General features: G+C 44.5%; 1 pseudogene; it reads right to left on the minus strand.

Annotated features, from left to right (window-relative positions):
• Positions 1 to 21,829: 21,829 nt before the first annotated feature.
• On the minus strand, positions 21,830 to 22,613 carry LOC147733818 (ER membrane protein complex subunit 3 pseudogene; annotated as a pseudogene).
• Positions 22,614 to 24,391: the final 1,778 nt, after the last annotated feature.

Consider the following 24,391-nt stretch of genomic DNA (forward strand, 5'->3'; position numbering starts at 1 on the left):
GCCTCACTGAACATCAGCAACATGACTGCAGACAAGTTTTACAGTCATATAGACATATGTTCTCCTTGACACCCAGTCAGACTAACTGGTGTACCCATGTGGTGGACACTGGTGACAGTCTTCCTGTGAAAAGCAAGATTTACAGGCAACCTCACCATGTCAGGGACTGTATAAATACTGAGGTGCAAAATATGCTGGAATTAGGTGTTAATGAGCCTCCAGAGAGCCCCTGGGCTAGCCCAGTGGTTATGGTCCCCAAACCTCACACCAAAGATGGAAAGAGAGAGATGAGGTTTGTGTGGATTACAGAGGACTCAATGCTCTCACCAGGACAGATGCACACCCTATTCCAAGGGCAGATGAGCTCATAGACAAGTTGGCTTCTGCTTAATATTTGAGCACATTTGATCTGACAGCTGGCTATTGGCAAATCAGGTTAGCTGAGGAATCCAAGGCCAAAAGTGCATTTTCTACCCCAGGAGGACATAACCAATTTGTGGCGATGCCCTTTGGTTTGAAAAATGCACCTGCCACCTTCCAAAGGTTGGTGAATCAAGTCCTTGCTGGGTTGGATGACTTTTGCACAGCTTATCTGGATGATATTGCTGTCTTCAGCTCCACCTGGGAGGATCACCTGGTCCACCTGAAGGAAGTGCTAGAGGCTCTGCAAAAGGCAGGCCTCTCTATCAAGGCCACAAAGTGCCAGATAGGGCAGAGTAAGGTTGTGTACTTGCGCCACCTTGTAGGTGGAGGCCAAGTTCAACCCCAGGAGAGTAAGATCCAGACCATAAAGGACTGGTCCCCTCCAACTACCCAGACTCAGGTCAGAGCTTTCTTGGGCCTGACTGGGTACTACAGGAAGTTTGTTAAGAACTATGGGTCCATTGTGACTCCTCTTAATGATCTGACATCCCAAAAGATGCTCAAAAAGGTTCAGTGGACAATAAATTGTCAAAAGGCATTTGATGAACTGAAGAAGGCCATGTGCACTGCCCCTATCCTGAAGAGTCCTGACTACTCAAGAGAGTTCATTGTCCAAACAGATGCTTCTGAGTTGGGAGTGGGAGCTGTGCTTTCACAACTTAATGTAGATGGTCAAGACCAGCCCATTGCTTTTATTAGCAGAAGGCTGACCCCCAGAGAGAAACGTTGGTCAGCCATTGAGAGGGAGGCCTTTGCTGTGGTGTGGGCCCTGAAGAAGTCGAGACCATACTTGTTTGGCACTCACTTCAAGATTCAGACCGACCATAAGCCCCTCTTACGGCTTAATCAGATGAAGGATGAAAACCCCAAACTACTCAGGTGGTCCATTTCCCTACAGGGGATGGACTTTACAGTGGAGCGCCGCCCAGGGACTGACCATGGTAATGCAGATGGTCTCTCCAGGTACTTCCACTTAGAACATGAAGACACAACTGGTCAAGGTTAGTCTAATGTCCGTGCATTTGGGGGGGTTGTGTAGGAGAGTAGGGTCTGCTATCCTATAGTCACCCCAAATTTTAGCCTTTTGCTTCACTGGTTTATGACTTAATGGGGCTGTGGGCATGCTAATCAGACCCACAGCCTGCTGTTCTCACTCTAAATTAATGCCAATGCACTCTCGGTGCATTACGAATTGGATCTGGTTCACCTTATAGGCCCCTGTAACAGTGTACCCCAGGTACCCAGGGCATAGGCTTATCCAAGGCCTACCAGGGGCTGCAGCATGTATTGTGCCACCCCTGGCCTGGCCGTCATATTTGACACAACTGGCTGATCAATCAGCTGGGGTAAGTTGGTGTAATCACCTCTTACTTAGGTATAGTATACCTATATCTAACCAATCTGGACACATGTTAACCTATAAGCCACTCCTATGGAAGGCCTCGACAATCCTGGAAGCAGAGTGCTTGGTTTCATATGAGATGGTGCTCTGGCATGAGCTGAGCCCGTCTGCAGCTGTCGGGAACAACTCCCTTAGCTGTTCCAGGATATTGCCATACCATATACACTTAAGTGCATTATAATCCTTGCGGTTACTTGCTAACTTTGGTTTGGCTTTATCAAAACATGTTGAGTAAGGTGTCATACGAATTGGGATACTACCCCCTCGCCAATTCTGGCAACAGGTGTAGCATTCCACCCTTCTAGAGGGACACGACATGTACATAACCTGAACCCCAGTTAAAGTTAACTCGAGCCTCAGCATCACAAAATGGATGCTGCCACCACAGACACAAGTCTGTCATCCTGCTGCTATGAGTCCTTCCAGCGAGGGAGGCTTGGACAAAGGGTTTCCTGCCTTGGGAGGTGCGAGCACCACCCCAGACAGGATTTTGTGTATTGGGTAGGACAGTGCTGAATAGAATGAGACATGCCTGGGGCACACAAGGTGTCCCCGTGCATAAGCCAGTCCAAACCGGTGCTGGGGCTTTCCATCCCCAGTCCTGGCGCGGAGCAGGACAAGGGAAAGGGGGTGTAACCACCCCCCTTCCTGGTCCCACCCGGAGGAGGGACCTAGCAGGTGATCCGGCCCCTAGATTTGGAATAAGAGTGGGAGCTGTGTCCCAAGACTTCAGATCATCCTGAACTCGACTTGAAACTAAGAAGAAAACTGGACTTCGACATTCTGCTGCACAGAAGACTGAAGAGCATCTCCCTTGTGGCCAAGGAGTGACCACGCTGTGAATACAGGCACCATCCAACAACTCGATGTCTGCTTTGCTGCCGCCTCCCGCCGGAGCCCGGAGCCCAGAGCCCGACAAGACCCGTATTCCCAGACATCTCAGAGCCTGATCCACAGTCCCTGAAAAGAAGAGACCCGTGGAGGCACCAAGAGACGTGGGACCGGCCATCTTGGAAGATTCACGAGAAGCTGACTGCGCAGCACCCGAGGCACCCGCGATGCTGTGCTTTGGGATTTGAGAAGCCCCACCAACGAGCAGCATCTGCACCGAAGATCGGCCCCCCAGCATCTCCACGATCTGCGTGGGGCCCTTTTGCATATTGCCACTCGACGCGTCATCCCGGTTACTGGCCCGTTGGGCCATCTTGGCAAGGAAATCCGAAATCAACACTGCTGGTCTGGTTGCTCCAGACTGGCCCTCGCTCCTGTAAAAAGGAGCGGCCCCTCTGACCATGCTGGTCCGAGTGAGAAGCTTGCATCGTTTCCTGCGTGGCTTACATTAGCCAAGGCCTATTTGCTCCGATCAAGAAGCCGACACCACCATCAGCTAGAGCCTTTGTGGGACAGCTCGTGACCGAGGCCTGGACATCCTCGGCCTCTTCGTGTCCACGTGGCTGCAGAGACAATTTTCACTTCTTCGGCTGTTTGCACCCAACATCGCCTGGTTCCATCCTGGTTCCACGGTAGTCACTGGCTAGTGACTTTGAACATTGTCCCCTCTGCTTTCAGGTCTTCACCTCTTCAGATCCACCCTTGGATCCACCGGAACTCTCCTCGACGACCCGCCTGCAGCATCTTCATCTACAGGCTCCATAGACCAGCGCGACGAAACCCGACACACTTTGAGACATATGCACCCGCATCCTGTGGGTGAGGTAACCCTGGCACTTTGGTGCTCCTGTGTAGCAATACACCTCTAGTGTCTATGTTCCAAGTTGCTAGGTTCTAGGTCATCCGGAAGGCTCCCTTTTCAGTAACTTTGTAACTTTTTTGCACCATTGACTTTGCATTGGTGCATGCGTGTGCTTTAAGCACTGCACCCGAGTCTCGCGGGCCTTTCCCAACTTAGTCACTGCTAGTCCTGAACAGCTCCAGTGATTCCCCTACTCCCTTTTCGATTAGTGGTACTTATACCACTATTTTAGTATATGGTTTTAGTGGCCCCTAGGGCCTATCCATATTGTGCAACTTTTGTATATTGAAACAGTGTTTTGTTTTACCGCATTTGCTTCTGTGCTCATAAAGAGTATAGGGGATATTTGTAGTAAATAAATATATATATATTTTCAATATATATCTGTGTGGTGTCCTTTCATTTGGTATTCAAGGGGATTGTATATGGTAAAACAGCTTGCTTCACATGCCGTTACAGAGTTTAGCCTAAGACTGCTTTGTCCACGCTACCTCTAAGATAGCTGGTCTATAAGGTTGACTTACAACCAATCATCAAAAGGGTTGCTTAGCATGGTACAAGGTGATCACTAGAACTAGTGAGCATCATATACCAGGCCAACTTCTCACACCCTTCATCGAGGGTACCCATCGGATCCACGCAGCAAGGGGTTCTAGGGCTAGGGCAAACAATAACGGAGACAAGGGACAGCCCTGACGAGTTCCTCTTCCAAGACTAAACTGAGTAGAAACACAACCATTCACTACAATTTGCGCAAGGGGGTTTTCGTAGAGAAGCCGCACAATAAAACCAGGTCCAAACCCGAACCTAGCCAACACGGCCCATAAGTATTGCCATTCCACGGTATCGAAAGCCATCGTGGCATCTAATGATGCCAAGACGGCCGGCTCACGCAATGTCGCAGCTCTCACGAGAACACTGTGTAGGCGCCTGAGATTCAGAGCAGTATTTCTGTGCGTAATGAAACCGGATTGATCCGGGTGTATCAATTCACTGATAACGATGATCAAGCGGTTAGCCAACAATTTTGCAAGGATCTTAGGTTCAGCGTTCAAAAGAGAAATAGGCCTGTACGATGTACACCTGTCTCTCAGCTTCCCTTCCTTATGGATCACCACAATGGTCGCGAGACGTTGGTCACTTGGTAGAGAACCGCACTCCCGAGACTCCAAAAACATATCTCTTACATAGGGCGCTATCTTGTAAGGCCGCAATTTGTAAATTTCACTAGGCAGGCCGTTAGGACCCATAGCCTTCCCCGACCGCAAGGAGCTAATTGCAATAGCCACCTCGTCTGCAGTTATTGGAGCATCCATATGTTCCCATTCCAAATCAGAAAGACACGGTAAAGCAATATCACGCAACAATAAATGTGAATCTTCCTCCGGCCTATCCGACACAGAGGCATATACTGACTGAAAGTGATCTGCGAAACACTGAACGTTCTCCTCAGGGTCAGTAACCCGGCAACCACTTGCTGTCTCAATCACGGGCACCACACGACTAGCCCTATCCTTCTTAGCCAGCCACGCTATCACGCCAGCTTTATCTCCTACGTCATAAAGCCGTCCCTGCTGTTCTCTACTCATTGCCTTAGCTGCGTCAGTAACCAGCGCCCTATACTCCAACTATTTGAGCCACAAAACATGCGTCCTAGCACACGTAACTTCCCGTTCCAGGCCGAGCTCAAGGTCTGCTATCTCCGTCTCAATCTTAACCACCTCCTCGTCTCTCCGTTTCTTAACACCTGCGATTAACGACAGGGCCTGACCCCTGAGAACAGTTTTGAAAGCCTCCCAAAGGGACACTGCCGACAAAACTGAACCCTCATTCTCAAGAAAATAGTGATTGAGAGATTTAACCAGATCCGCACGAGTTTTAGGGTTCCGGAGGTACCATGGGTTGATCGGGGCTACCCGACCCTCAGTCCCAGGCCTGGAACCCATACAGAGCCATAGTGGAGAGTGATCAGAGATCCCCCGAGCGAGATGCTTGACCTCAGTAACAGAAAGCGCCTGTGCTGCCGAGACCAAAACATAACCAATTCTAGAAAGGCTACCATGTGCGCCCGAGTGAAAGGTATACTGCCGCTGAATAGGATGCAACAACCTCCAACAATCTACCAAGCCCAGAGTATCAATGAAATCATGAAGCCAGTTCTGTGCCCCCTGAAGATCTCTAGGTGGGTGCCGACCCGCCATACCGGAAGCAACAGCGTTAAAATCACCACCCAATAGCAATGACCCCTCGGGGAGAGCGAGGACCACCCGCCCCAAGTCCGCGAAAGTAGTAGACTGTAGGCCAGGGGGGACATAAACGGAAACCAGGGAAAGAGTTCGACCCTCCCACCTACCCGTCAGGGCGACATAGCGCTCCCTGTCATCTAGGACCGTTGCATCGATCTCCAATGGGAGAGAAGTCTTAATCAGAATTCCAACCCCCTTGAGCCTGAGGAAAACCCGGCATGGGCGACCAGACAATACCCCTTCCTATTCATGGCATGACAAGTATTAGTAGTGAGTCTCCTGTAGAAGGACTACATCTGGGGAAAGACGTTTCAACAATTGCAGCACTACCCCGCGTTTATTCCTATCCCCCAACCCATTCACATTCCAACTCATCAATTTCAGCCCCCTACCCCCATCCGAAAGTGAAAGTTCCAACCCCAACGAGAATCCAGCACTTCGATCGGAAAGTCTAACAATACATTGCCTTGCAGGAAAACAAACATACACACCAACAAGAACCCCCCGCTCCTCCCACCAACACCCCTTTACAAACCCCCCCACCCTGCACCCCTGCATAATACTAAAAAGCCACCCCAACTTGCAGTGTGCCTGTCGCCCCCACATCAACTAAGCTTCAAAAAAATCAGTCAGAGGAGGAAAGTGACCCACCAATAGCTCCGCAACCCCCCCCGGATGTCACAACCATTCATATTACAATAGTAGCGAACCACATTTCGAGGCCAACTGGGGGACCCCAGAAACCAGGCGAAGGTGTCTATTCCTGTTCCATTGGTCCGCCTTCTGCCCCTCGGGATTGTTCCTCTGGTGCAGGATGGTTTGGTAGAGTGTCAAGCCAGTCGGCCACTGCATCAGGCTGATCGAAAAAATAAGTGCGCTCAGCGTGTTCGATTCTCAACTTGGCCGGAAAAACCATAGCGTACTTTAGGCCCATATCAAGCAGTCTTCTCTTTACCCCCAGGAAACCAAGTATCTGCCGCTGAACAGATTGGGTAAAGTCTGGGTAGAAGTTGATTGTAGTGTTCTCGAACTTAGCAGGTCCACTCACCCGCGAAGCCTGCAGGATAGCGTCTCTATTGCGAAAGTTGAAAATCCTTGCGATCATAGGCCGCGGTGGGGCACCCACCTTTGGCTGACCACCCGGCACTCTATGGGCCCGCTCGACCATGAAAAATTTACTTATTCCCTTGGGTGCAAGATGGTTAACAACCAAGTTTTCAACGAAGAGGTCAGTTGCGGAGTCTTCCGCCTGCTCCGGGACTCCGATAATGAGAACGTTGTTCCGCCGAGCCCTCCCTTCAAAATCCTCCAGACGACGAACGAAGAGATCATTGGAGGCCCTCAGATTGCGGACCTCCGTCTGCAGGTCAGCAACATCGCTCGTCAAACTAGAGGTCTTAATGTCCAACGACTTGACTTTCTCGTTAGTTTTTGTCGAGTCCGTACGGATCAGATCAACATTGATCGCCACAGTGTCGAGTTTATGGGCGAGGGTCTCCATTTGTTGCCCAAGGGAGGTCTTGATCCCATCTATGATGGCCATAACGTCTTGTAGGGTCGGTTCGGTTCCCGAAGTCGGAACATCTCTAGTGTCCTCTAGCAATCTGCCTGGTCCGCTAGGAGATCCCTTAATTTGGGCATAACGGTCCATATTGTTGGTCTGGGTATAGCCACTACGCCTGGTTGTCTTGAGCTTCTGCTTTTCACCCTCTGGTTTCCCCGCCATTGCGGAGTACAGACCGACGTGAGGCAGATAGACTAGGTAGGAAGATGGCGGTCCAGGACCTGGGAACTGAGGCCCAGCGTCACTCAGAAGGGCACACACCAGGTAGCAAGAGTCTCAAAGCGGTGAGGAGGTACACTCGGATGTAGCAGAGAATAGCCGACCTAGGCACTAAGGGGCCGCTTGCCGTCGAATCTCCCTCAAGGAAAGGCCAAATCAAAAGTGAAAGTCAACCAGACCGGTCGACCCCACCACCTCAGGCCGATGTTGTTCAACTGCAGCTCGGGCACTGTGCCAACTCAACAGCCGGGCATTACAGAGGCGTAGGCCGCAATCTTCAGAGAATCACAACTTCGGTAACTGGGGTCCGATTCGGAATCTGAAAGCAGATCTCGCTTCACACGTGGTTCATCTTCACAGATATGTCAATGAAGGACAGGATAAATGACAGGATAGATGTGGGAGGCTACGAGGGTCTCGGGAGCCCTGTGCTCATGCGGCCATCTTGGTCGCGTGCGAAGCTCCTCCCCCATTTTAAGACGTTGTTGATATATTAATTGGGATGGTAGCAACGTCCAACTTAGTTGCATGTATTCTTGTCTTGTTATGTTTTCACACCAAAAATTGGCCAGTAAGTAGTATAGAAATTGTGCCTCTTTTAGAGTTTTTAGAAATGTTTCTCCATTCAAGAGCATAACTTGTGGGTGCATATGCCTCACATATTCATCCAGATTGAATGGAAGTTTGGAAGATTAGACAGATGTATTTTCATCATTTTGTTGTTAATTATATTTATTTGTTCTTTATTTGCCCTTGCGTGCACTACTTTTGCGGATGATCTGCCTCTATGCCAGAAAGGACTAGTTGGTTACTTTAAGAAGTCACAGTTACCCAGCCTTAGTTAATCTAAAACTGGCTTAGGTTTGGGACTGATGTGTAGATTGCATATTCATTGCTAGGCCTCTGTCACGTTCATCCCACATTATTGCGGTCACATCTGGTAGATCTCCTTAGCTCCAAAAGGAAATGTGCCATTTTCAGAAAAAAAGGAGAGCTGTCAGGTGTCTCTCACATCCTGACCACCGAGTTACATTCTAAATCGCAAGGAATATTCGAAGCCAGACAATGGTGTCATAGAATCTCTTATCTGCGGTTTATGATAAATAGAAACATGTCCCTCTACCCCCAAACCAATATGTACGCACAGAGGGTGGAATTTTACTGTTGTATGATTATTTGTTATGCAGCATTTGCCACAAAGCACTTGTATCAGAATGATCATAATTATTATTTAAAAAAACTCAAATAATATGCAGATCGAAGGACATATAAAATAATCCCTAAACATATTTCATTACACATCCCTAACCTGTTAGTCTATCCCCTGCCCAAAGTACTCGATTGTCAGTCATCAAGTTTATGGGGTTGTTTTGCTGTCATTGGGTCATCAGTTGGAGTTCAGCCATTCAGCAGGGGCAGAGGGGAGCCTCAGCAATTGGTTCATCATACGGAAGCGAATGCTGCTTTATTTCTTCCTTCGAAGAGGGATCACCCCAAGATCATCTCTCTTGCAGATGCGTTCCAGAGAAATGGAAAGCTTTTGTTTCTCTGTCCTGTTCGTTTAAATGGTGTCAAGAACTTGGTGCCTACCCAGAAAATAAAGAATCAAGCACAATCTGTTAGCGTGATAATGAGCCCACGTTATACCCCTATGCTCCTTATACATACTGCTTGAATGCAGCTATGTTTACATAGAATCAGGCCTGTCATGCAAATAACACGCATTATTATCATACCAAGGCCCCGCCATCAACCTCACCTTCCTTCCTTACAGAAGACCTATATAGCACAAAGCAAACATTCTCAGCACCATTGCCTCATTTGTTGCAGCTTGTTAACATTAAATCAACTTCCTCCTTGGAGCCAGTTGCAAGTATTTGGCTTTCTTTAGGTAAGAAACTTAAATATCAAACAAACTCCCTAGTATGTAACTTCAAATTACTATTTTAATTCTAAGTTCCTCATTGTCTGTGGCCTGATTTACCCGATGGGGCTGATATCTCACATTACTGGCTCCATCAGAAATCACAAGTGGTGTGGAATTACCTACATGTTTTAACACCATGTTTACCAGGGTAAACTCCTCTAGGTCACACCTTTAGCGCTTTGTCCCCATGTGTGATCGCAGAAGTTCCATTCCATAATTCCATATTCTCTTATGATCTATGGAGGCCTTACTTGTGATTTCCTGGCCATACTGGAATATGGTTGGCATTGCCTTTCACAGGTACTCACCCCCACTCACATCCACCTCTGATCCTGGGCATTGTTGGCTGCTTCATCCACCCCTTGTTCAGGGAATTGCACTCTGGATGTAATCCACACTTCGTGACAGGAGTAATGCAGCATAGGACAGAGACTGTCCATGTGCTGCTCTGTTGTTACTCCCATCCCCAGCACATTCACTCCTAAACCCATGCTGGCACCCCGAAGACTGTAACAATATGCTCCATCTACTGCAGGGTGTGAAGTTTGACTGCATGTTTTGAGGATGTGGCAATCTTTAAAACCCACACACAGGGTATGGGCAGGTGCTTTTGACTGCGAGCAGCACGTTTTGATGTTAGGTGTAATTTACACTAAAACATAAAATTGCATATCTACCTTCTACTTATTGTATTTTTGTCATTCTGATGTCGTTTTATTTAATAAAATTTACTTTCATTTTCCTAATTGGTTTGGGAAATTTCATGTGTTGGGTTGTCACTTTATTAATGTATGTTTGCGGCACAAACACATTTTCCAGATGCCTCTAAGTGGCTGCTTTTCTGCCAGGCTACCAGAGGATTAAGCACAGGTTAATATGGTGAATTTTCTTCACTAAATTCACTAAACTGTGAAATTGTTGTGGATTCCTAAGTAGGCCACCACCCCTCTCAACTAATAACTCAATTGTTTTTACAATATTCCACTGACAACCAAAAAACCTCGAAATACAGAGCACACAGTTCATCTCATGTCCATTACCACAATTTATGTAGCACACCAGACTCTGGATTTGTCAGACTACATCATCTATCACAGACTTCATGAATCACAGAAACATGGCTCACCACCATATCCTTCAACATCCAAGATGTAATTGTTTATGTTCTACATCATCCAGCATGCAGACTGCACAGATAATAATGGAGGAGGCCTCACCTTTAACAATAAATTCTTCTCGTCCCGAACCATAGGCAACCAAGCAACATTCAACTGCCTGGAACTTCTCACTTTCCACTTTCCCCTGTCTGCCACACATTCTAATATATTTCATTTTATGAACAGGCCTCTTAGTTAGGACAAGGACAAATTCTCAGATAGGTTCACAGCGGTATTTGGACAAAATATCGACTCATAAATATTGAGTTTTTAATATTGTGATACAGAAATACTGTGCTGCAGAAATATCATGTACAATTTTTTTTTAAGGTAAGTAATATAATTGTAAACAATATTGGTGTTATTAATATCGCTAACAAAAATATAGTTGTAATAAATATTGTTTGTTAATCATCTTTATGTATTTTAGTTTATATTTCAATTGTATATGTTATACACTGTTTTATAATTGTTGATATTTTTTTAAATATAGTTTGAAATTTTTTGTTATTTTTAAATTTCATTTATTTGTTAATTGTAATTGTTTGTGTTGTAGCGGGTTGTGAGGTTTTCAGGGAAACAGCGGAGGAAGTTAATTATTTATAAGTAATGATTAATGCTTTAATGATTAATGATTAATGTTTTAAGTTATAGTTTAGGGGCAGCTGTTGGGTTTGTAGGGCAAAAGCGTGGGAAGTTAATTAAATATAATACATTAATAATTCAATTGTAATGAATATTAATCATTTAATTGATAATTAACTATACATATTGTTTAATTAATATATTTTTTAAGTTATATGTTAGGTACAGATAGTTGGGCTTGTAGGGGTAAAGGGTGGAAAGTTAATTAAGAAATAACAGTTGGGCCCAACTTAATAAATCCAGCTAAATTAAAGGTGGTTATTCAAGATAAGCCTTACTTCTTCACAATGGAAATCAAGGCAAACCACTTTCTGGGGAGTTTGGTGTTGAGCTCGGGATAGGTTTCTGTATTAAATTGAGACAAGCCTGTCAGTGTCATGTACACCTTTAAGTGCATTGCTGTGTATTATGAAGATTAGCAACCTGACTGGATTTTTGATTGGGTGGAGATGACATGGTGGTGTAAATGATTGAACCAATAGTAATTGTTGATTTAAATGGTCCTGTAGGACAGATTAGCACAGGTATGTTTTTTTCTCAGGCTTTTGTATTTATATGGGTCAGGTTTGGGAGAAGGGTATGTAGCCACACGCGGACATGGGAGGTGCGTGGTGGCAAAGAGAGCCAGGATTTTGGGAGGTGGGGGCATTGGGGGAGAGGTGTTCAGAGAGGGCATTGGAGGGGTTGTTATCAGGCAAAGGCTGTATGCTATAGCTACTAACAGGCAACATTTGCAGAATGTTATTACTTTTTCACTGCGCGGTTGAATGGCTGCTACACAGTATACTTTGACAAATGGTGCCTTGTATTCGATAGGTAGAGTGGATATAGGGGTGAATGACTGACCAAAAGTTGGGCATTTCCATGATTAACATCAGGGGCCTTAACAATAGAGGTAAGAGAAATATGGTGGCACTTGGTGTGAAGCTTATGATAGCTGATTTAGTGTGTGTGCATGAGACACATATCCCTTGTTGTAAGAAGGGATTGGTGACCGATCTTGGGCTATCTCCTCTGGGATCAACCCATCAAGGCTCAGCTTTCAGCAGTGTGGCTGTTCTGGCTGATAAGATCTAATGCTCAATGACTCGATATGCAGCTGATAAATTGGGCCTCTGGATTTTTCTAGAATGTCTTGTGGGTTATGGGAGATTTACCCTGTGTACCGTCTATGAATCTAACTTGGACAAAGCCATGTTTCTTAAGTATTTGAATACTGAACTTTCATCTTGGTCTACCCCAATTTTTTATAAGGGGTTTTAATATACATCTTGATAATAACAGGGAGTACTCCCCGATCCAAGCCTGATACTGGTAGGCAACCAATGGTATATGGGCTTTGCAAAGGCTGGTTAAGGATCACGGGCTCATCGATGTATCGGATAGGCATAAAGTTAAATGAACCAGGGTATACGTTTTTGTCTCAGCTGCCCGATAAACAAGTATGCCTACAATACTTTTGTGTGTCTACTTCTCTCTTTGTTGTCAGAAATTCTGTATGTAGGCTTTGCCAAACTAACAGGGCTAGGGTCTTTCGATAAAAAAGTACTTCTTGAAGAAGTGTATCTAGAGTATATGAGTAAATGGATTACTGAATTTTCGGAAAGGGTAGTCTCCTATAATTAAAAGCAAGTCTTTTCCACAAACAGGATGAGACATATGCATATATATATATACACAGAATGTTGAACATTCCATGAGATTAAAAAGACCCACAGGTAAAACACATTTTTGATTAATGGTATAATCTAGTTGTGGCTGATATTGCCAAATAGAGTCTACCACAATTGTGTCCTGACTCACATTTTTTGTATTCATGTATTACTTTTTCAATATCAATACAGAAGCATATTCATGCATCACTTACCTGATCGAGCAGCGACATCCCATTGAGTGTTTTAACACCGGTGAGTGTTCTAGTGAGAACTGAAATGGGGTTGACTGAGGTGATAATAGTTAGTTTCCTTTTTTATGCCTGTTGATGAGTAAGAGTATGATATGTATGTATGCGGTACGTATAGGTGAACGCTGTGGGAATGAAGACATGGTTGTTTTTTCTGTATTTATGTATGTTTAGTCTATTTTGAGTGGGTTATTGGTGGATTTTTTGCCAACATTTATACGTAGGGATGTGTTAGCACTTATATATCATTTTTGAAAAACAAAACATAATTAAAAAAAAAAAAGAAGTCTGAAATATTTAGACCTTTTTTTTAAAGGATGCATTAGAATCATTAATTCTCTGAGTAAGAGAATGTATTTATTAATCGTAATGGTATCCTTTTTATATGTGTATACCGATTGTTGTTTCTTTTATATTAGGAATGTAAAGATTGGAAAGGATTAAAGAAAGCTTTTGTCCTGAAGAAGGTGGTCAAAACTCCCACCGAAACATGTCACCGCTAGTTGCTTGTTAAATTTGGTTTTAAAATCAGCAATAACACAGAGACAGAGAAATGTTATTCTTTGCTGGTTGCTGTTTATTTTATTCAAAATTAACGGTCAGATAACAAATGCTATTGTCTTTTTCTGGTTTTTTTCCTTTCCAGGAATGTTATATATTTATTTTAGAATTTCTGTGATATATTTTGTTATATCCTTAGGGATTTTGTAATGTAACAATTGTAGTTCATATTTTTAACAAATTCTGAATATTTCATTACATTTTGTACTAGCGCTCTCACATTCCGAGTATAGCATTGATTGATGGATGTAGGGGTGTGTATGTATGATGATTGATGGTATATAGTGACATTAGATACATGAGGATCTCCAAAGGGAAAATATATTTTTAACTTTTGAGTTACTGGGTGCTTGGTCCCTTTGGAATAGTTGAGCCCTTCTCCTTGATTTTCAGGGCTAACCCTTGAGGAACATAATGGCAAGTTAATCAGGACAGCTGTCTCCAGTCAAAAAAGTGACACCAATCCTCCCAAAAAGCAACTGTAGGACTGCCTCTTACTCCTGAATTTGGATGGCATGAAGAACCTACTCCATGGCCTCCTAGACTCCATTCTAGGCCTCTTCTTAAGGGTATCCTAAATGTTGCATTATGCCTCATTAAGGACCTGAAGAAATATGACTACATCACCCCGGGCTTATGAATTTCCACTTGCTCCCCTTGCTGGCCTTAACCACCTACAAAACCATTTGTAACAACTACAAAACCGTTATGACCAGACCACTCTCATAACACAACTACCCCACAATCACTCCAAGACTGTACGCTTGCCTTTGACCTTGTACAGCATGCTAGGTTTGTGATATACAAATACTAGAGACATACTTGCCTTCATACCTTGGTTTTGCTAAGCTCTCACTCCACTTTGGAGTTTATAGTCCATTTATTTGATTGAGCATGTACTATAATGATTTGAGTCTAGTGCCAGTATTCTGGATAATTGTTGATACACAAAAACTTCAATAACTGGTTAATGCACTGATGTGCACTGATGGGATTCTACTAGAGTGGTGGAGACATTTTTTACTTCATGGCTACGCATTGAAATGCTCTTCATCTGAAAAAAACATTCTACTACACTAATAAGCATTCCTTTAGTGGAAAAGCACACCCTAGACAAGCCCTAGCAGTTCTCCCATGAGTTTGTTTCAGACCAGACCCACCATTCTATTGGCACATGTGACTTGTAGAAATGCGGAAACATAACATTATTCCATTGTTGTTTATCTAGTGGTATGAAATATCTCACAGCAAAGTGTAAAAAACAAACTGACATATTTACGAGAGAAGTGGCAGAGTCTCTTCTGAAATGCAGGGTTGCACCGTATTTACAAGAATACTGCCCAGCCCTGTTTTTCCCACGTGCTAGCGCTAATTTAGCGGCATATTGCCAACGCAGGCACCCGTGCACTATGGTGTCTGTGTTTCATGGGAATGATTGTTTATGTGCAGGAAGGTGTCCCTTCCTGAACTTAAACAATCAGTAATGGCGCTTTGTAACTTCTGTGTGTGTGTCGCAGCACACATAGAAGTTGTTAAACATAATTTTTTTTTTTTAAAACGCAGCACACATGGGAACACCAGAAACAAGTAGAGATAAAGCCTTTCTCCTTGTTTTGCCTGTTTAAGACACGATTTTCCCTGGTCTTAATGTTGGTGCTGCCTCATATTTATGCCACCCTTGTAAATGGGGGACAGCGTCAAAATCAATGGGTGTTGTGCACACCACAACACCCATTGCTGTCCCCTTTCATGCTAAGTGTAGAATGAAGGGGGCATTAATTTACAAGGCACCGTTAAGTCACATAAAGTGGCTTAACGCTGCCTGATAAATAAGGCGAAGCCCCTCTCGTCACCACAACATCTGAAAAAGTGACGTTATGGTGGCGATAGGAACTTGTAAATATGCCCCAAATTGTTTTTATTGTGCCAACGTTTAGTTCCATTGAAGGTTCCAATAGTATGAGTTCCATAAAATACCAAAAACAACTCTCAGACTAGACCGTTGATATTTGATTAAAAATATAAGAACCTTGAACTTCATTCCGTTCAAAAATACTTAACACTATTTATGCAAGAAGTATGTTTTGAGATATATGAAATGGATAGTAAGTTGAATGTTTTAATTACAACAAGGCTGTTACCCCGCAATTCATTACATCACATACATTACAACGCATGCGAAGTAACAACGCGTAGCCATTATTACCTATACCATTACATCAAATTTGCTTTTACAACGCATGTGATGTAATTGCTGTCTACATCGTTGTGAGGAAACTGAGGCTGTTCCATTTCCTCACAATGACGTGCACCGCCCCTCAGACAACGCTGGAACCAGGAGAGAAGAACCACAAGGAGAGAGAGGTAAGGGGGATTGTGCTTGGGGTGGGGGTAAGTTTTTTAGGGTTTAAGGTAGTGTTGAAGTAGTGTTGTGATGTTTGTGTAGTGTAGGGTTGTGTTTTAGGATTTAGGGTATTGTTGGGGTCATGCAGGGTAGTGTTAGAGTGTAGGGACCGGACTGCGGAAGGGGGAGGATAATGCTGGGGGTAGTGTTTTATGTTTTAGGGTAGTGTTGTGGTGTTAGTGTAGTGTAGGGTAATGTTTTAGGATTTAGGGTAGTGTTGGGGGATCATGCAGGGTAGTGCTTGAGTGTAGGGACCGGACTGGGGGTATGGGGAGGGTCGTGCAGGGGATAGTGTTTAGAGTTTAGGGTAGTGTTGTGGTTTTTGTGTAGTGTAGGGCAGTGTTTTAGGGTATAGGGTAGTTTTGGGGTTGTGCAGGGTAGCATTAGAGTGTAGGGACCGGACTGGGGGTAGCGGGAGGGTTGTTCTGGGGGTAGTAGTTTAGGGTAGTGTTTTGTTTGTGTAGTGTAGGGTAGGGTTTTAGGTTTTAGGGTAGTGTCTGGGTCGTGCAGAGTAGTGTTTGAGTGTTATGACCGGACGGGGGAAGGGGGAGGGTCATGCTGGGGGTAGTGTTTTAGGGTTTAGGGTAGTGCTATAGCGTTTGTGTTGTGTAGGGTAGTGCAGTGTTTTCGGATTTAGGGTAGTGTCGGAGGTCGTGCAAGATAGTGTAGTGTTATTGTAGGGAGAGGACTGGGGGTCAGGGGAGGGTAGTGCAGTGGTACTACATTAGGTTTTAGGGTAGGATAGGGTGAGTCACTTACCTTGCAAACGTTTACCATGAGTACACCTTTATCACGCATCCCTTTGCGTTGAAATGACATGCAGGGTAAAGGCATAGTTTTGGTAACATTTTGTGTTGTAATGGTAGTCATTGTAATTAACATTGCGTAGTAATACCGGCGTTGTAATGGCAAGCGTGGTATTGCTTTGTGATGTAATGAGTCATATTTGTTTATTTTACTTTGATCTTTCAAAGGTTATTTAGGAACAAGAACAGGGCATAGTAGAGAGAATAAAACAGTCCAAACGAGGTTAAATATTATTTTTAAATTAAAGAATGAGATAGTTTATTGACAGCACTACGAAAAATGTCAGGTGTGAAGTGGACTCCACAGTAAGTTCTACCACAGACAAAAATAACCAACCCTTTACATTTGCTGCTTAGAGAAAACAGAGAACATATTTAAAGACCCTTGATCAGAGCTCACGCTATCAAAAAACAACAGACAGACTGAGCAATCCGACCCAGCATGCGGCATTGGGAGCTTTTCAGACTGTCTAGTCCTTTAGATAAATTGAAGACACAAGAATCAATAAGCAGCCAACAGGGGATGTTTGTACTCATGATTATTGAAGAGGGTTCAGAAGGCTTTGTCATAGTCAAGCCTCAGGTGTGAAGCTCGTTTGGTTTGTCTGCTCCATGACGTTAACAAATGCTTGAAGGACATTCTGATTTGGATCCTAGTATCGCTACCATCTCCTTTAAATCTGAGCAGCGGCGGCCAGCACAAGTAAAAGCGGTGACGTGGGGGCAGGGCTGGATAGGAGGGAGGGAAGACGCCAGACGACGGAATAGGTATAATTAAATAAATAAATAATTCCTGTTCCATTGCCTGTCAACTCCCCCCTCCCCCCCCCCCGCTGCGCCCTGTTGCCCCACACCAAATTTACCTGTGCTAGTCGCTGCTGAAAGTGAGCAGTTATGTTCATGGATTTCTGAGTTTATGCCTGAGACATCTGTTTCACAACAGCGTGACAGGCAGATGTCAGTGGTCTGCTGAACCCTCAAGGGCCCCCTTCAGACCGATAATGCTGGTGGCATGGAATACACCAGACGGATGTAGTGTGGTGGAGTAAAACTTCGCCGGATGCTGAATGGAAAGCAGCCTTCCTTGGCCATATTACACAAAGTGCCCCTTTGGTGCAATGGGCATCAATCTCTGCTTTCTAAACTCTGAGGCAGTTTGATATTACAGAATGGGCTGCAGAGGCTTTTTGGGTCCCTTATAAAATATAGATGACGCTGGCACAAAATGTGCTCCGGATAAATCTAAGGGGGCGTACCCTCATGCACATGGGAGCTTCGAATAAGGTAAAAGAGGGAACTCCTTTGTCACTGCACCCATGCTGTATTAAAATGCAGGTGCAAGGGCATGCAGGCAGTTAGGCGCTAAACTGATTGTGCATCACAGGTAGTGCACAGTCAGTGTGCCCTCTGAGAGTGCCTAATATACCCCTCAGGTACGTGTATTCCCACACGGTACCCACCTGCAGCGTGACATCTCACAAATGGTTGGGAAAACCACAGCCACATTTTTAAACTGTGGACCTTGTTTTTGTTCTCCTCTGCACAGGTGCAGATTCTCAGAGTTTGAGCCTGCCCTGGGGAGAGCACATTTATTTCTGTAACTGGGCGCACATTTCCCAGTATAAGCCCGGCATGCCCAGTTAAGGGTGTGCCACGTCAGAGACTATGACATTGCAGCAGATAAGTAATTACAACCCCAGGTATGTCATTGAGAGAATAGCGACTTGCAATTGTGACATAAACTGAACGTGCCAGTGCTCACAGACACATCATCTAGGTTTTGAGCCAGAGCCCGCTTCGTATCTTTAACCCCTTCGCCGCGGGGGTAATTACCCCGCTGTGCTGGGGGGAGAGGGGGTGCGCACAGCGCTGCGGTGCTCGTGACGAGCTCAGCACGTCACGCATCAAGGTGGCAGTGTGCTTATGACGAGCTGAGCTCATCATTGTGACACCCGTTTCTGTGGAACGCTCAGCACAGCGGGGGAATGATCCCTGAATGCGTTGCCGCCGTTATGACGAGCTCAGCTCGTCATGAGCACACAGCCACCGTGCCACATGACGCACCCATGTGGTTAATATCTAGTCTATGGCAGAGATCTATTGGGACTTGGTACTTCCAGTTCAGTCTGGACTGTTCCCATGAGGCACAGAGTCAAGACTGATTTGCATATGGGCATGTCTAAACTGGGGTGGCTTGGTGAGCAAAATAACAATGGATTAAACCCAGATCTGTGACTGGGGGTGAATGTTTTGCCATTGTGCAACATTCCATCCATCATCTTGTGTGTTTTGCTGTTCACCCTATTTGGGAAGGGTATGCCCAGACGTGGGTCCCGTGCTCACTGTACCACTGGAGTCAAGCTACCCTAGCTGAAGACGGTTGATAGCCATAAAGAAGTCCTGGGATGCTTGATTTCGGTCCAAGTAAGACATTGCTTGGCTGTTCGGTCTGGACTGTTCCCATGAGGCACAGGGTCAAGACTGATTTGCATATGGCCATGTCTGAACTGGATGGCTTGGTGAGCAAAATAACAATGGATTAAACCCAGATCTGTGACTGGGGGTGAATGTTTTGCCATTGTGCAACATTCCGTCCTCACAAAATTGACCCAGGCTGAGTGGCCAAATTGTGGATGACGTATCATTTCAATCTTTTCAGAAACCTATATAATATTCTGAAAACTTTCAGCCAGTAAATATCTCAAAACAAATGCTTCACTTCATTTTGTACTGTCTTGCAACTTGCGCCACAGTAAAAGGTTGTCATTCTTTAGACATGTTAATGATACTGACACCCCTGCTTCTCCACTGGGACCTTTTATTTTCAGGTGCTCATCTGCTTACAGAACATGGCCCTGTGTTAATAATGCACTGTCCACAATGTTCTGCTGTGTGTGCAGCCCTGGATTCACTCTTCAAATGATAAATGGAAAACCACATACAGGGCAACTGCACACTACAGAATGTTACGTTACGTTATGTTATGTGTCATGTCTCTGCAACAACCTGTCAAGTTGTAGGTCACATTGAGTGATACAACTCCCCATCCCTTATCCAGGAGACGTTCATCCCTGCCATCATCATGATGTCACCACAGAGATACAACAGACGCCTTATGCCTTTGTGCTGGCCTAGACAATTTCACTCTCATCCACCCATCAATGACAGTCTGCAAAAATGCAAAAGGCTTAAATTCACTATGATTCCAGTAGTAGCTGAATTCCTTATTGTGGATGACCGTACTGGTCCTAATATAAAGGTTGATCCTCCTCACACATAACATTGAAGGGTGCCACCACACATTCATTCCAGACAGGAAGCAGAGGTCAGACCCGGGACCAGGGTTCAATTCCCGACGCGGCAGGGTCTTGAGCCCAATTGTTCACGGACTCGATAATTCTCGCTTCGGTGCCCACTCTAAGCACGAGTTCACACTATGCAGCTCTGGGCAATAAGCTTGCTTAATCTCCACAACGGCCCCCCGCGGCGGGATGCCTGGCTTTCACCTTGGGGATGCCCAGTACGGGTTATCTCACAGGGAAAAGCCAGGACGGGTTCCCAATGCAAGCTCCGAGATGCCCTAGGGTAAGTCGAGCGCTATATAAGAACACACATACATACATACATAGTTCGCCATGAGAAAGACATCGGAAATTCAAAGGGGCTGTAAAATCAACACTACCATTTCCCATGGCACCTTCTGCAAGTTCATCATTAATATCTATACCAAAGAAACAATCATGGTTCATGCCAATACCAGAACGCCTGGGAAGACTGTTAAGGAAAACCTTAAATGCATTGAAAAATCCTGATCAGCAATAACTAAATCACAACACCCTTAACCCACACTACCCCCTCACACTGTAGTTTGTAATTTTATTTGGGTTTAAAAAACAGAATGCAAGTGGTTAACATTTGCAAGCAGAAGCGTTGTTAAAAACAAAACAAATATGTGGTAAAAACAAACAGTATAACATAGCAAATAAATAAATAATTACAGACAAGACTCAATCTTAGTGAAGGTTGTACTTATCACGAAGCTGACCACATACTTTTTTCTGCTTTTCGGCAAGGTGGAAATGGTTAGTAAAGAAAGGAATGTGCAATTAGACGTGTTCCAATGTTTACAAGTAAGAGAAGGAATGCATCTCCCACAACACAGCTAAAAACATGCAAAATAATAGTTTTAGATTGTAAAAAATTGTGCCAGGAATCAACAAGACTAAAAAGAAAAGGAAATATGGAATCTCTTCTTTGGAATAGACCCTTGTGTTTACACACTCTAGAAAAAGGGCAGAACACAATGTATATTCTGGGCACGCTATTGACACGCAGACTCAGCTGTATAAAATATAATAGGATGGTACAGCAGAGACACACATATTTCCAGCTAACAGCACATACTGTGTCTACAGGTTATTTAGTTTGCAGTGGGCCGAATGTAAATAACCAGTTCAATGTTAAGAATTGTAAAATATATAATTATTTCCTTAATCGTGTTACAGCCGCCATTAAATTGGTTGGGAGAATCACTAACCTGAATTGAAAAAAGGCCCTCTGTCCTTGTTTACTTTTTTCACCAAACATATTTGAAACCTTTTCTTGTGTTCAAAATCTACATGAATAGTATCGGCTCCCTGGCTAATGGTAATCATTTTCAAACCGAGTCCCAGAACTGGGTAGAGAAACTGGTCTAGGTAACCTTTGAATAAGACAGTCGAGTGCAGTGACAGCTGCATGCACGTTCATATAAGCACACTGGCAAATTGAAAGGTCATGAAAAACGTCGGCCAGGAGCACGCCAACTCCTGGGGCTCTTTCAGTACATGGGAGTCTGAATCTCCTTTTTGAATATTCCTTCAAAATGAAGATCTTTGCCGTGAGCCGTGAGTCTTCCACGTCCTCGCGGGCCCAATGATGGTCCGTCAGCTCTAGCGCTTCCCAGTCAGTCTTAAATGCCTTGTTGGCATCGGCAGGCATGGCCATTGCTGCCCCAGTCATTTGTTCTTACATTACTCTCGATTGGTCATCAGCGTTATCTTGGCCCAGAATCAAGGAGCAAATGCTTCTAAGCCCAAACACATTTAGGAAGTACCAGGGGGCAGAACTCACCCACGAGGCATCCAAAGGTAGTAGCTCTATTCCCTGCTGAAGCATTGGTTTGAAGCATAACGTTCTCTGGAAAAGGAATCTTGCTTGTCACAAATCCAGAGAACGTCATGTTGATCCATCCACCAATAAGGATCATGGGCAGAACATTTGTGACTTTTCCTTTCATCATAGCGGTCAACACTGTTGGGTTTGTCATCGGAGAAGGTGGCACTACCTTCCTCGTTGTTTTGCAGAATCCATCTTCAGGATTGTTGAAGAAAAATTTGCGCACAAGGAAAGACTGCTTTGGAAAATTTTTCCATTTTCTCAGAGTACACGAATTTGAATCAAAATTTGGCTGTCGGATACATGTTCCTGGGTGAGTTTCTTGTCACTCTGTAGCAGGATGGAAACATAATATCTGATCATCCTCACAAAAATTTTATGAAAACAATGGGCAGCACCACCTATTAACGGATATTGGAGTCCAGCAGCATCTCTTGCTCCGTCATTTTTACCACAAAATCCTCTTTGCAGATACCAGTTCCGGAGGGGGAATGGTTATTTCTTCCACCGGTGACCACAGTATCAGCCAGAATCCATACATCTTCCCTCACAGTGGAACGACCCTTAACCCGACACCCCACCAATATCATCATCTCTAGAAATGCCACCTAGGGCCGAACTGGCTATGGGGCGTTTTGGTGGGCTGGCAGGGAGTGGCTGGTATCACTGCTGATGGGGACCTGTTTTGTTGCTGGGGACATTTTGACCACATCCCTATATGCAGCACTTTTCCATAAACAATGATAAAACAAGTGATTTGGAAAGCATGCTTAAAGCGGACTTCAAAACCATTTGTTTTTGCATTTCACTAGAGTTAAAGTAGTCTTCTGATCCCCGGTGCTCACAATCTATCAGTAACTACAGCCTATGTTTGACATCCACATAGACACATAGACATTTAGCAAGATCAGCCACAACCTAAGTTAAGACTTTAAATAGCTTTTCACACAGGCCTTAAAACTCTTTTGCTTACTTTCATACAACAGTCATATATGGGTTCACGTCTTCAGTCATTTAACTCTTTGCGGTTTCCTCTCAAATGTCCTTTAAATAAAACACCCATTATCAAACCTTGATGATTTTTCCATATGCAATTTGCATTTTGATTGATATCATTTGAATGGTTGATATTCCAATTCCCTGTGTAAGTTTTTGGTTCATAAATATAATGATTTACTTGCCTCAACACTGTTTCAATCTATTAAACACACTTTCACATTCATGATTCATCTAAGTCCTGACAGGCATGGGCAATCAAGGCAGAGTACCATGTCTTAAAAGTTGATGAGCTGGGGGTGTGGCTTGCAAACGATGGTGATGGCGGCGGTTCCGTAGTTCTCCTGAGGAGACGGGAGCGGAGACGGACCAATGCGGCGCTTATTCTTGAAGCACTGACCCCAAAACGGAGTATGTGGTGCATGAACTGCCCAGGAGCTTCATGAAGCTTATTTTTAGGCTTCGTAATTCGAATTACACCTGCTGTTCTACAGCTGAGACGCGGCAGGGCTCTGATGAGTTCTAGACCGCCATTTTGCGACAGCCGCTGAGAGGCCGGATTCATTGCAGCGCCTTCGATGATTCGTGTGCTGTTCCTCTTCCGGACATCTCACAGGTCCTTGCAGGGCATTGAAGGTATTTTTCTTCAAGGCATTCCCTGAAGCCCGCAGGCAGCTATCACCTCACAACTTTAGTGCGCAACAGCTCACCTGAGCCTCCACCTGCCATTTTCTTTCCTTATTCTTCATTCCGCCGACGGAGACTCCATCCTATGCTGTACCTCTTTAAACTCCTCTACTGCAAAAGGAGCGACACTTGATCTGACATAGCGTTAACTCCTCACAGTAGCTATAAATTGTTGACTGCACCAACGGTCATTCTATGATGCTTTGTGTTTGAACTCTTACTAATGCGCTGGTTGCTCTCTTGTCTAACTTTTGGCTCCCTCACAATATATTATTAGCTCCTGCTTATTTTATCATTACCCTCAGATGCTCCAAATGTTGCTTACTCTCTGTACAAGCAATGCATGATTTCTCTTATATTTGTACTACTTTCCAATGCTATTTATGGTATGTTTTTAGGCATGTTTATTCTTAGTACAATTCAAACCTCATATAGTCCTCTTTCAATAATTGTTTGATGCGTGTCTACTTGTATATTTATACAGTTACAATATTGCAGGAATTTACTCAGTTATATGTGCTTTATGCGCCTACTTGCATGT

This window comes from Lissotriton vulgaris, chromosome 2_1 (assembly GCF_964263255.1).
Source record: "Lissotriton vulgaris chromosome 2_1, aLisVul1.2, whole genome shotgun sequence".
NCBI classification, from domain to species: domain Eukaryota; kingdom Metazoa; phylum Chordata; class Amphibia; order Caudata; family Salamandridae; genus Lissotriton; species Lissotriton vulgaris.